This window comes from Scylla paramamosain, chromosome 26 (genome assembly GCF_035594125.1).
Source record: "Scylla paramamosain isolate STU-SP2022 chromosome 26, ASM3559412v1, whole genome shotgun sequence".
In the NCBI taxonomy this organism is placed as follows: Eukaryota; Metazoa; Arthropoda; class Malacostraca; order Decapoda; family Portunidae; genus Scylla; species Scylla paramamosain.
In genome coordinates, this window is record NC_087176.1 from 21,299,091 (window position 1) to 21,313,241 (window position 14,151).

General features: G+C 39.0%; 1 long non-coding RNA gene across 1 annotated transcript; it reads left to right on the plus strand.

Moving 5' to 3' along the window:
- Window positions 1-8,119: 8,119 nt before the first annotated feature.
- LOC135113825 (uncharacterized) lies at window positions 8,120-11,780 on the plus strand. The gene is made up of 5 exons (XR_010275085.1): window positions 8,120-8,205; window positions 8,772-8,878; window positions 9,507-9,724; window positions 10,314-10,371; window positions 10,786-11,780. It is a non-coding gene; the product is annotated as an uncharacterized LOC135113825 (long non-coding RNA).
- The last annotated feature ends 2,371 nt before the right edge of the window (window positions 11,781-14,151 follow it).

Genomic DNA, 14,151 nt, shown 5'->3' on the forward strand with positions numbered 1-14,151 from the left:
GTACAACAATGTATTTTACACTGTTGTCATACAAATCAGTTTATACAGTATTTTTCAACTTGGGTGGACAAGACTTGAGAGATGGGAAGCAGTTTTCAGGGTGGACACATGGGTGGACGAGATCATGTCCACATGTGCATAATATACATGTGCATATAGATAAAGAAGAAAATAAACTGTGTATCAGGTGAAAGGTGAGCTGGAGATTGATTTTTCTTAGTATACTATTCCTAAACCCAGATTGATCTCAAATAGAATAATTATATATTTGCATATTGCTTATTGACCTTATATGAAATTATATGAAACTCTCTCTCTCTCTCTCTCTCTCTCTCTCTCTGGGGTGGCGTGAAATAGACTGACAGATGACAGGGAGGAGTGGAAAAGGTTGAGAGAAGCAACGTTGGTCCTGACTTGGAATTAAACCCAGTAAGAGAGAGAGAGAGAGAGAGAGAGAGAGAGAGAGAGAGAGAGAGAGAGAGAGAGAGAGAGAGAGGCTGCCACATTAATAAATACATGTTTATTATCTACAGATTACGAATCAAAACACACGAACATATGGCAGTAATTAGAATAGCCACACGCAAAGGAAAAACAAAAATCTAAAACTAATTAATCCAGTCTCAAAGGCTGTACAGTACAAACCTCTTTTAATGTACTACAGTTTTCACCATTTCTGACAATGTTCATATGGCTATTGAACATCTAAAATAACTTGGTTTAATATGTATTTTCATTTTATGGTTGTGATGCAGAAGTAAAAAGAACAATAAAGAAAATAATAAGAACAGTCCCTGAGTCAAGACTAGACAAGAGTACATAACAACACTGCCGGGGTCAGGAGGGAGGCAGAGTGTCATGGCCATATCTTGCCGCTTCCGGTGCTGTGGTGTGTGTTACTAGCCAGAATGGAGGAAGTGGACAAAATCCTGATCCTCACCTTGAATCATTTCGGATGCTAAGTGAAATTTAATGAAAATGAATTAATCTAAATTTAAGCTAGCCAGCCTTTAGACGAAAACGCTAATCTTGTTTCAGTGTCATCCAGTGCTAGTGTTACTTCAGTGTTATTCCCACCTGCAAATTGGTTTTAATCATTGTAGGAAAGAAATTGTGGGATAACAGGTAAAACACATTTTGACAGTTTTCTACATTGTTTCAGCACAATCTGAAATCTCAGAAAAAAAAAAAAAAAAAAAAAAAAAAAAAAATATATATATATATATATATATATATATATATATATATATATATATATATATATATATATATATATATATATATATATATATATATATATATATATAATAAAAATAAAAATAAATTGAAATGGGGTGATGGTAGATACTTAATTTTCTTCCTTTTTTTTTCAGTAAATAACATTGTACATGTTTAAAGATGAGATGTTTAAAGCACACTGAGTCTTTTGATAACTTTAACAGAATTTCAGTGACATCAGTGAGGAAATGAAAACAATAGGAAGCTTTGGAATTGAGAAGGTGGTGGGAGGTGTGGTAAGGTGCCTCCATGCCATCTGCGGCAACAGTGACTTGCCCACCTCCCTGCCACAGAACATCAAGCATGCATTGGCTGGATGGGAAATATTGGAGCATACAAATCTGTGTAAAGCAGGGACTTTTGTGCTACTCATGACAGCATGTGCTCTCCAGATTCCACCTTGTGTCCCTTGTTTGAGTTCAGTGTCTGTGATCCAGGGATTCTTGACAACCTCACATCTTATGAGCTTGTCTTATAAGATGTGTAAGATGAGATTTTGAATCATGTTTCAAATCTTGAATCATCTTTCAAGTCATCCTGAAAATTAAAATAAGAAGTGGCAGGCTAATTATGAAGATATACAATCTACTGGAGGTGGGAGTGGGTAGGTGGACTCAGGTCTAACCTTCCCTCAAACAGCTGGGAAGGTAACTGACCTTGAAATCAGTGACAAGGTATAACCTGATGCCTAAGATACTTGCCAGTGTATGATAATCACCTGCAAGTTACAAAAGGATGATGGATGCATGCATTTATTACAGCTCCTAATCAAGAGGACCAGTTGGCACCTGGTCTTGTGGAGTGTTTGTGTGTTTGCACACTGAAACGTTGTTCGTGAACTGATGCAAAAAGTTTTTGAAAAATCTGTTTGTGAACCAATTTGTTCATGGTTTGTGAACCAATTAGTTCTTAAACAGGAATGTTTAGGTGTCAAATGTTTCTTATTACTTGTGTTTGTGTGTTACGTGTTAATTTGCAAAATAAATATATACTTCATGGATTTGAATTTAGTTGTACAGAGGAGGAGTGTCTGTGTCTGTGTAGATGTTAGGATGACTGCATGTGCTAACCTGGGGGACTGGGTGTGTGTGTAGTAGTGTGTGGACAGCTGTTTGCTTTCCTCGATGTTGCAGTGAGTGGGCAGACATCAAGGTGGTGATGTCACTGTCTCTGTTAGCATGAAAATGGGAGGGTCAAGTCAGTCAACAGGTCTTGCTGACTGATTCAGACTAGAAACGTAAAGAAAATACATATTTCAAGGGAACGCGTTTAGTACACTATCTTTTTACAACTCCCTGTTGACTCAGCACTAACAACCTGATTACTGAGTTCATTCCAGTATATCCCAGTCATCCACCACTCTGTTTGACAACCAATTCCTTCCTGTCTCATTCTTATATCTAACTTTGATCAAATATGAACCCATTACTTCTTATCCTATCCTGATTACTGATCATGGAAGACTGGCTAATGTTACCCTTGTTGTAACCTTTCAATGCAGGGAATACTACTACACTACTACTACTACTACTACTACTACTACTACTACTACTACTACTACTACTACTACTACTACTACTACTGCTGCTACTGCTACAGTGAATGCTTGAGTAGAGAGTGGCTGAGGTAGAGAAAAGAGGCAGGTAAGAGTCATTAGTGTGTGTGAAAGAGAGAAACATCGCACTCCTACACACTGTGGTTTTGGTAGTAAGTATTATAATATGAGTGAGAGAGAAAGAAGACACTCCCAAGTATCATAATCTGGGGAAGGAAGGGAAGGAGAGAGGGAGAGAACCTTAGTCAGTGTGAGGGAGGGAGACATTCCCATAGGCACTGTAGTGTTGCCAGTAAACATTGTAATTTCAGAGAGGCAAGCACCACACTCATTACCATTGCTGTGTGTGTGTGGGGGGGAGGGAAGGGAAAATGCCTCCCTTATTGGCAGCGTAATCCTTGTTAAGGAGGGAATATGTATCATACACTCATACACATACACACTATCTCTTCCTCCCATTTTATCTCTACTTATCATATCCTCTCTCACACACACACACACACACACACACACACACACGCACACACACATTACTCTTTGAATGATCTCTGTGTCCCTTCCTCCCTCTCACTCACTCATTCAGTCACTCACACACACAAATGGCTATTTGAAGGCTTTCTTTCTCCACATTTCTCACTCCCTCACACACACACACACACACACACACACACACACACACACACACACACACACACACACACACACACACACACAGTCTGAAATAAGTGAGCAAATGGATCAGCATGTGTCAGCAAAGACCAGGCTGCCCAGAGGCTTGTGTGTCTCCTGTTGGCAAAGAAATGGCTGTTTTTGAAGGCTTTCTATCTTTGCTTTTCTCTCTCACTCAGTGATTCACACATACATAGTCTGAAGTGGATAGATGTATTGCTGTTTGTAGCATGGTGAGGCTGGGCTGCTCTGAGGCTTGTGAGTATTTACCTCATTATGCTTTATTGGAAAAGAGCTATGTTCATGCTGTCCCATCTCCATATCTTTTAATATCCAAGTTAGCCTTGAATCCATGTATACTTTCTTCATTTACTATATCCTCATCCAGACTGTTCCATACATCAATACTTCCATGAGGGAAACTATACATTTTGATGTCTCTTCTAAAAGCACTCTTCTTCAGCCTCTTTCCATGTCCTCAAGTATCATGTGTATCCTAAACCATTGGGTCATTCTGGTCCACTTTCTTCACTCCCTTATATGCTTCATATATTCTTTCCTTTCTTTCAATATTAGTAGATGTAACCTTTCCAATCTCTCTTCATATGTGAAGTCCCTTCCTGTGTGTGTGTGTGTGTGTGTGTGTGTGTGTGTGCGCGTATGTGTGTGTGTGTGTGGATGTGTGTGTGTGTGTGTGTGTGTGTGTGTGTGTGTGTGTGTGTGTGTGTGTGTGTGTGTGTGTGTGTGTGTGTGAGGCATCAGCATGAAGGACTATTGATACTGGAATACTGCTCATCTTAATTTCTGGAATTTGGGATATATTGCAGATCTAAGGCTGGTGGAGGCTGTTCAGGGACAATGGACAAAGAACATGTAAAACAAAGAACACATGGATTACTTCCAAAGACTGAAAGCTTCAGATTTATACCCGGTTCACGGTTGACTGTTGCGCCACTTAAACATTTTCTTTTAGAATGTCAAGTTTATGAAAATATAAGAAATAAATTTAATTTCCAATCAATTTATCAAAACAAAGAAGAAATAACAGCAGAAACATTACTTTCAGTGATCAAAGAATCAAACATATAAAAGAGAAAAAAGGATACATCAAAACTATCTGGAAAATGAGATACAAATCAGCACAGAAATTGCAACATGACTTGAGAAACCAGCTAGTGGGAGCCGATGCCAAGGCTTATCCCACACCTACTACTGAACTCAACTGTCACATGATAAAGTATTGGCAAGTTCTTCATGGTCATTGCACTATTGCTCCTAAACATATGTTCTTTAACCCAACACTAGATACCACAAGAGGTCATCAGTACAAGAATGTTCAAGTGAGAATGGTTCTTCAATATCAGAAGAATTACACTTTGGAACTCTTCCCCAAAATAGTATTTGTTTCAAGGTATTCCTCTTTCTTCATCTTGGTGATCATCTTTATATTTTATATATTTATTTATTTTTTATTGTTATTATTGTAATTTTTATTTATTTATTTATTTGTTTATTTATTTATTTATTTATTTATTTATTTATTCATATTTTTATTATTATTATTATTATTATTATTATTATTATTATTATTATTATTATTATTATTATTTTCATTTTTATTTATTTATTTATTTATTTATTTTTTTTTGCTGCACATGATGCACTATCCTGTTAATTGTGAAAGATTAGTAAATAACATAAAATCAGAATTGCAATCAAACCTTTATTCCATTTTGCAGTGGTTATTCTCTTATCATACATTATCACATATTAATATTATAAACAACTACATAAAACATGAAAAAGTACTTAGCTAATATAAATGAGATGAGGTATAATACTAACAAAACAACACAATAATGGACGGGGTGGCGCGTAAGCAGAGTGCTGCTTTCTCTGATTGGTTGATTGATTGATTGATACATTTATTGTTGCATTAATAATGAAATACAACAGAGGAGGAGGACAGACCTTGCCACCCACCCCCTGGGCAAAGAGTTAAGGGTAAAGTATCAAAAATATAAAAATATAGTATACATTACAAGAATATAAGTAAATAAATACATACAGATATTGCACACCTTATTGCATAAATATCCTACGGTCTGGGAGCAAACGTAGGATATTCCTTGAGTATTTCCCTGAGAGTGGCTGAGTCTAAGAAATGGTCAATGAGGGTATACAAGTCATGTTGACCTTGCAGCCTAAATGTAGCAATGAGAGGACATTCCGTGACATAATGAAGCAGAGCGCGTCCCCTTGGTGCAGCACACAGCACACAACGCACAGCACTCACCAGGAGAAGCACTGACTTCCCAAAAGTATTTATAGCCTAATCTGAGCCTCATTGCCACCCTGTCATGTGATGCAGTGTGTCTCCCATTGGTGTAAGCACAGCTCTGGGAGGCACGCACATAGTGAAGAAGCCTACTGCCACTGCCCCTATGGCAACAAAGCTCCAACTGATCACTAATGCTACTATGTACTGGCAACAAAGTTCTAACTGATCACTAATGCTACTATGTACTGGCAACAAAGCTCCAACTGATCACTAATGCTACTATGTACTGGCAACAAAGCTCCAACTGATCACTAATGCTACTATGTACTGGCAACAAAGCTCCAACTGATCACTAATGCTACTATGTACAAAGTCCTTCATGCTGCTCTTAACATAGCCCAGAGTGTACTCAGTTCCAGGGTCCACTGTGTTATCCTGAAAGGCACATTGAGCAAGACAGTCTGCCTTTTCATTAAGCAGGATGAGGGTATCCAGGTGAAGTGGACCGTGGCACCAGCACCTTCTAGGGTGTGGATGAGATCAAGACATTTATTAACTAGATCACAGTCCATGGGGGAGGTAGATTGGAGAGCATACAGTGCAGCCTGACTGTCAACAAAGAAGTATACATCCATACAGAGAGGCGCCACAATATGGAGTGTGGTGATTGGCAGAAATGCAGTCGCGGATGAGCGGCCCACATCCGGACCTGCTGCCATTGACTGAACCATCATAATAAACATGAATAGCCTGAATGTGGGGGTACTTGGATAATTTAGTCATGAACATGTCTTGCAGCACATGAGGGGGCCAGTCCCTCTTAGGGTGATGCAGTGAGTGAATATCAACAGTGACATGGTGAGGGTTCCAAACGGGTTGGAGCGGTGACATAACAACGTTAATACAGGCCTCGGCTATACCTACACTTGTAACAACTCCCAAGATCTTCCTGAGGTATGGAGTTGTAGGAGTCCGAGGATCACGATAACGGGGGGGTGGGCGTGTCAGTGATCCCTTCAGAGAGTCGGAGCCCGTGCATAGCATCCGACCAACAGTACGACAAGTAATTTCCTATATCCTACACATAATACTCGGCAGGTGCAGTTCAGCTCTGAGGACTGCAATCTGACCAGTCCTTATGCATCCCAAAATTATTCTCATGGCTTCATTCTGATCAAGTTCCAGGGGACGGAGCTGGGTGGCACTAAACTGTATTAAAAAAGGGGCTGTGTAATCAATGAGGGACTGTACAACAGATATATAGAACATCCTTAGGACTGGAATGCCAGCCCCCAGGCCCCTGTTTGCTAGTAGCCGAAGTGGCACTAGCCGTGGTAGACAGAGGTCTCGAACATAGTGTACAGCGTGGAGTGACTTCCTGAAACTCAGCTGTACACCCAAGTACTTGTGTGTATGAACTCTAGGGATGGGAACATTATTTACAGTGGGCGGTCGAGAGACCTTCCTTTTGGCTTGAAATTTGGTTTTACATTCATTAATTACAAGTCCCATTTGAACACACAATGCTGCTAGTTGTGACAGAGCTGACTGGAGAGTCCTGGGTGTGGGGCATTGGAGGAGTATGTCGTCAGCATAGATGAGGACCTGGGTGCCTTGCGGGAAGGAACAACGCGCAATTTCGTCCATTAAAACGTTGAAAAGCATTGGACTAAGGACTCCACCTTGTGGTGTTCCAAGCTCAAAGACTTCCTCAGAGGAGACTGCACCTTGAAACCAAACCTGTGCTGTTCTATTGTACAAATAGTCCCTGATCCATCCTAATAATCTATCTTTGACACCTTTGAGAATGAGTTCCTCCATAATAACATCTTTGTTGGCCCTGTCGAAGGCACCCTCGAGATCAACGAAAGCTCTGCAGGTAGCATCCTTATTTATCAGGCACTCAACAAAACAATGACCTGTGGAATGACCTTTTAGGAAGCCATGTACATTGCCAGAGAGTACATGGCCCACCTTATATATAAGCCTGTTCAATATTACCCATTCTATCACCTTACACAGACAGCTCTGTTATTGATATATAGTCCGAGTTGGCCACCTCTCTTCCTGCTGCTGTAAAAATGGTCTATGCCTAGTAAATGGAGTCATTATTAAAAGGATGGGAATTTTGTATCACTTTCTTGAATATGTAAGGGAAAGAGATGATTTGGGCCCAAAGCAAAAAATCATGAAATAGCCATAAACTTAATATATCTTTACTTATTAATAGCTTTCGTAATTTTTAATGGCTAAAAAAGAAAATTTCCAAGTTTTAAAGGGGAGATTTAATATATAGGCAAAAACAGTACCCATTGCAAGACGGTTATATGAACTGACAGCCATTGTTGATGTTTGCATTGCTTGCTGGGGCCAGGAGAATTCCACGATTACAGCTCAAATAGAAGATAATTACTGTCCCTGAGTATGTGTGAAGTGAGAGATGAAGTATACCTTACAGGCTAGTGGAGAATTATAAAAGAAACATGCCTTGGATATGAGAAAAGTCCAGTTATAGAGGTTCCCTCAGAGTCTTCGTCAATTCCAGAATGTTTAATTATATTTTATTTATTGTATTGTTGGAGGCGACTTGAAGGGCGCGGCGTAGTAGTGGAGTGACAGGCAAGGGCATTTAAAAACTACAGTACAGACGTATATTTCACCACCAGAGGACAGGACACAGTTACCTTAAGCCTCGGAAGTTCCCACAGAACACCCTAAGCTTGATATAGCTGTCACAACGAAAAGGAAAGAAACATAAGTGTGAATGAGAATACATAATACCATTCAGTAACGACTCCCAGCACCACCCCACAACGCTCAGACCAACACCACCCACACGCCACCACACCCACCTCCCTGCTGCCGTGACGCATTATTTAGCGCCTTGCTAAGAATCATCTTCCCCAAGTGGTTTAGTAATTCTAGATGCAAGGAAAGAAAAGGCAGGAAGATGATTATTGTTATTTTTTATCTCTATTTTCTTTGCAGGAGTGAGTGAGGCAGGATGAGTCTGATGGATGCTTAGGCTGAGAGTCACGCCGCAGGGTCAGTGAGGGGTACGGCCGGCAGTATGGTGACTTTTACGGCGGCGGCAGGTACGGCTAAGGTGGTCATGTAAAAAAATAAAATAACCAGCAGAGGAAAGTAGAATAATTGCTTAAAAACTCAATAAATATGATGAAAAGTAATGAGAGTTTTGGGAATATGGTGGTAATCCTTGCCTAATAATTTCCAGACACTGACTGCTTGTTTCTGGGCAGAGTGTGATGCCTTATCAAGTTGTTACCTACAGAATGAAGGGACCGCCACTGAGACTAATGAACGGAATTAATCTTAATGCAAACATCAAAAACACTAGTGCTATTTCAACATTATCCAAAAAAAAAAAAAAAAATCAAATAAACAGCAAGAAAAGAAAAGGCTTAAAATCAACAAAATAAGACAAAAAAGTAAAGAAGATTCATAAAAGAACAGGAGACAATTTCTGTATGTTCAATGATTCAAAACTTCCCAAACCTATTTATTTATTTGTTATTATTATTATTATTATTATTATTATTATTATTATTATCATTATTATTATTATTATTATTATTATTATCATTACTATTATTGTTGTTATTATTATTATTATTATTATTATTATTATTATTATTATTATTATTATTATTATTATTATTATTATTATTATTATTATGTCATTAAAAACTTCCTCCTCTTCAGGTCATCACAGGAGTACTCATGTGACAGAAGCAGCAGTGGGGGGCGGTCACAGGGGAGAGGGCTGATGTCGAAGCCGTGGGAGGGGGAGATGGTGCCTGGGAGTGGCAGGGTGGCTGGCCAGGCGCCGCAGGGGACGGCCACTGCTCCGGACATCATGGCATATGGATAACCTGGAGTCTGAACTGCCACTTAATATTCTCAACGCTGTGCTGACTAATGTAAGTCTGGAGAGGGGGTGGGGGGTGGTGGGTGGCTTAGAGTGTGTTATGTAAGTGTGTGTGTGTGTGGGGGGTGGTCATTGTTAGGGTGTTGAGCAGTGTGGGTGTGGAGGTGGTGGTGTGTTGGGTGTTGGTGCCTTGGAGTGTGTTGCATAAAGGTTGGGGGTTAAGCTTGGTCTTTGTAGGTGATGTTATGGTAATTGTGGGTCTGTTTGATGATCTTATTTAAGTATCAAGGTATATTTTTTTTTATTCATTGATATTCTGTCTATTTCTTTATTTATTTATATATTTTTATTTCTTTATTTATTTATTTATTCTTTTTAATTTTCACAACTTTAAGGAAGAATTAAATGTTTTGGTTTTTCTCAACAAACAATGAGCCAAAATGAAAATAGCATTGCATCACGATATATCCTGTTCATTATTATTCAAACCATATCTTTGCATCAGCCTAAATGTTTCTGGTTTCCTTTCCTCTTCTGCATCTGTTTCCTTCTTTCCCTCTCCTCTCAGCTAACAAAGGTCATCTTGCATAGGCTGGGTCAGGTTCCTTGGGTGTGTGGGTTGTAACTCTGTCTCCTCACAGAAAGAAGAGGCACAGTGGGCAAGACTGGGAAGGCAGACAGAAGAGGAGGATGGACTGGGTGAGTAACAGCAGTACTAGTAGAAGTAGTAGTAGTGATAGTTTGATCATAGTACAGATAGCAGTAAAATATCTAGTTGTGTTATTAGTAGTAGTAGTAGTAATAGTAGAAGTAATACCAGTAGTAAAGGTAGCTTGGTCAAAGTAGTAATGGTAATAATAGTGACAGCAGGATGTTATTTAACTGTATAAAAGAAAGATTAAATCCATATATAAAACTTAATGGCAGGACCAGTAGCAGCAGCAGCAGTAGTAGTATTAGGAACTATAACAATTCACTATATAAAACAAAAAGCACCAAAGTAATATAACATCAACAACAACAGCAACAGTAGCAGTAGTAGTAGTAGTAGTAGTAATAGTAGCAGCAGTAGTAGTAGCAGTAACAACACTAACTCCAACACTTTACCAACAGGACGGCCAGTACTATGGGTCTGGCTGTGGCATCCTACCCACCCCCCAGATGCCCCCACGCTAACTGCCCTGGCGCAACCCTAACATTGGCCCTGCACACTCCTGGGGTGTGGTTGGGGGCTTTGTACTGGGGCGGCCAGGGCGGGGGCAGGGTGGAGCGACAGGGCCGGGGTACAAGATGAAGAAAACGTTGCCGGCTAAGAAGAAAATAGGAGCTAAGGAGGTTAAGACAAGTGGTGGTGGTGGTGGTGGTGCTGATGGTGGTATGAAACCAAGAATAAGACTGCATCATCAGTCTGATGATATTTGGAATATCAATTATTTAACTTCTGCAACACCTGAGGACAAGACAGGAGCCAGGTAGGAGGGTCATAGGATGCCAGTTGGATGTGGTGAAGGATGTTTTTTGTCTGGGAAGGATAATGAGGAAGTGAAATTGAGTTGCTGATTTGTAGATAAAATGATAAAAGATGAATAAGTGAAATGAAAAAAAAAATGTGTTTTGGAATATATAGAACAGTGGGGCTTAGTGTGTGTGTGTGTGTGTGTGTGTGTGTGTGTGTGTGTGTGTGTGTGTGTGCTGGGGGATGTATCTTTGTTAATTAGAAAGAATATAAGAGATGAATATAATGGTGGGATATATAGCAATTTTTTTTAGTTCAGAAGAAATAAGTTTGGTTTGAGTTTATATATGAATGGGAAAAAGGCTAAAAGAGAGAGAGAGATTTATAATGAACTGAAATGTAAAGCAGTACAAAGCTGTAAAAGAAAGGGATTGATGTTTAGTTTAGATTAATTTGCGTAAAGTAGAGTAAAAAAAAAAAATGATGTGTTTTGAGTTGATGTATCAGTGTAACCTAGAAAATGGAGGAGAAATTATTGTTTCTTTAAATTTTATGTCATTGTAAACTAGAAAATATAAATAGTTTTTTTTCATTCTATAGATCGTTATAAAATTGAAAAATAATATAGCAGTGGTGTTTATATATATATATATATATATATATATATATATATATATATATATATATATATATATATATATATATATATATATATATATATATATATATATATATATTATGCCATTGTAAACTAAAATAAATATAGAAGTAATGTGTTAGATTTTTTGGTTTGGTACATTAATTTCACGGTTAATCAGTTTATACTTCCTGTTGTCATCCTTGTCCTGTTCAGGGTGTGAGTGGGCCAAGACCTGCTACAACTCTTCTGCTTGTATGGCAAAAGAAAGTGGCAGTTTTTACTCTTGATTTCCACCCCGAGATATTAGTCGCTGTATTTGTTGAGGATTTCCACCCCAAAAGTTAAAAATATTAGTCGCTGTATTTGTTGAGGTTCATATGTGTGTGTGTGTGTGTGTGTGTGTGTGTGTGTGTGTGTGTGTGTGTGTGTGTGTGTGTGTGTGTGTGTGTGTGTGTGTGTGTGTGTGTGTGTGTGTGTGTGTGTGAGAGGGATTTGTACTTCATTCAAGCATCTTTTATTTTCACTACTGTTGATATCTTGTTCACTACTGGAAGATTAGTACTAAGATGTGATTCTTGTTATTTTTAAGGATATTATTGCAATGGTTTTTGTATGATTGCATCTCATTCCTGTTGTACTTGAGAGAGAGAGAGAGAGAGAGAGAAAGAGAGAGAGAGAGAGAGAGAGAGAACAGGCCCCATTGCTCAGACTAATGATAATAAAAAAACTCGACCATTCCAAAAAGTACAGATATATTAGTTTTGTGAGTAGAATTTGCCAGAAAGGAAATTTGAAATACATGAGTGTGTGGGAGAGGCAAAGGATATGTAGGGCGGCAGATTAGTCAGTGGCGGCTCGTCAATAGGGACTGCGAGACTGCAGCCCCCCCAGTTGATTTCTAGGATTCATGAAAATAATGTTAATTTATTTATGTTTGACTATCATGCACATGAAAACACCAGTTCTCATATGAAAAAAAAAAAATACTGCAAAACAGTGAGGAAGTACGGAAATTATTTACTATTTAATGATACCAAAGCGGGGAGAAATGGGGAGAGGCTTCCCGGGCATAATGATGAGTGTGGACTGCTACCAGCGCAGTCTTGTCTCGGTTGTTGTGGCTAGGTGAGTGTTCTTGCGTCGGTCTTATTTTCGATCGTGTTTTTCAATTTGTCAGGGATGGAGAGGCTAAATGCACTTGCCATGATTTCAATAGAGAAGATTCCTATGAATAATATGCCAGGTTTAAATGAAAAAGTTATTGGTCTGTTTGCACAAAACAGAAACAGGAGAATGGACTTCCTTTTCAAATAGCCTAAGCTAGCACTAAGGAAGTCAAACATTTACTGTTAGGATAAGACCTAAAGAATTAAATAATTAGCTGTTTATCCTTATAATCTATCAATCAATGGTATGTTAAACAATAACAATAAAAGCATTTAAGATTTTATTTGTCTGAATGTGAGAGCCCCCCCATCAGTAACAGTCACGAGCCGCCACTGAGATTAGTGTGTGAAGGATGTGTAGGAGAGGCTTAGGATATCCTGTACACTGTGTGAGGATGGTTAAGGATGATTTGGAAGGAAGGTAGTGTGTGAAGGATGCATTAGGTAGGATGTGTAGGAGTGGGTACAATGTGTTAAGAATGATATGTATGTTACAGGAGATAAGGATGTGTATTTTCACCACCAGTATGTATACAGATTGGTGTTAACACAGTAGGAAGCTTTGATTAAGCTGGACCATCATTCCATGTGTGCTTAAGAAATGTATGCAAACTGACTGGAAACTCTCTCTCCTTCAATGTTCATTAGTGTATTTATCAGCTTTTGGGATCAGGATGTCACTGTTTATTTATTTATTTATTTTTTATTGTTATTTTGTTTGTCTTATTTTTTTTTTCTTTGTGTTGGACAGTTTACGAGTCAGTTCCAGTTTTTGTGACAGTGGATGTGGTTTCTTTCTGTGATGCTTGTCCTTGCCATGCCTTCCTTCCCAGTGACTACCATGTGTAGGCCTGATGGCTCCTTGCAGCTTCCCTTTTGTCCGTCCTTATGTTACTCCACACTCGGCATCTCCATGTGTTGACTGTTTTTCTTTTTTTGTGTCTTCCTCCACATATAAATAACACATACATTCACACACACACACTTCAGGTATTCTCAGATATTCAGCATTCATTCTTATCTTGCCTTTCTTCACACACTCATAGCATCTCCAGGTCTTCACACTCAGCATTCCCCCTCATCTTTCACTCCACACAGTATCCTTCACTCCACACAGCCTGCCCCCTCATCCTTCAGGCAGCCTCTTCCCTCATCTTTCACTCAGCTTCCCTCCTCATCTCTCAGTCCACACAGCCTGTCCCCTCATCCTTCACTCC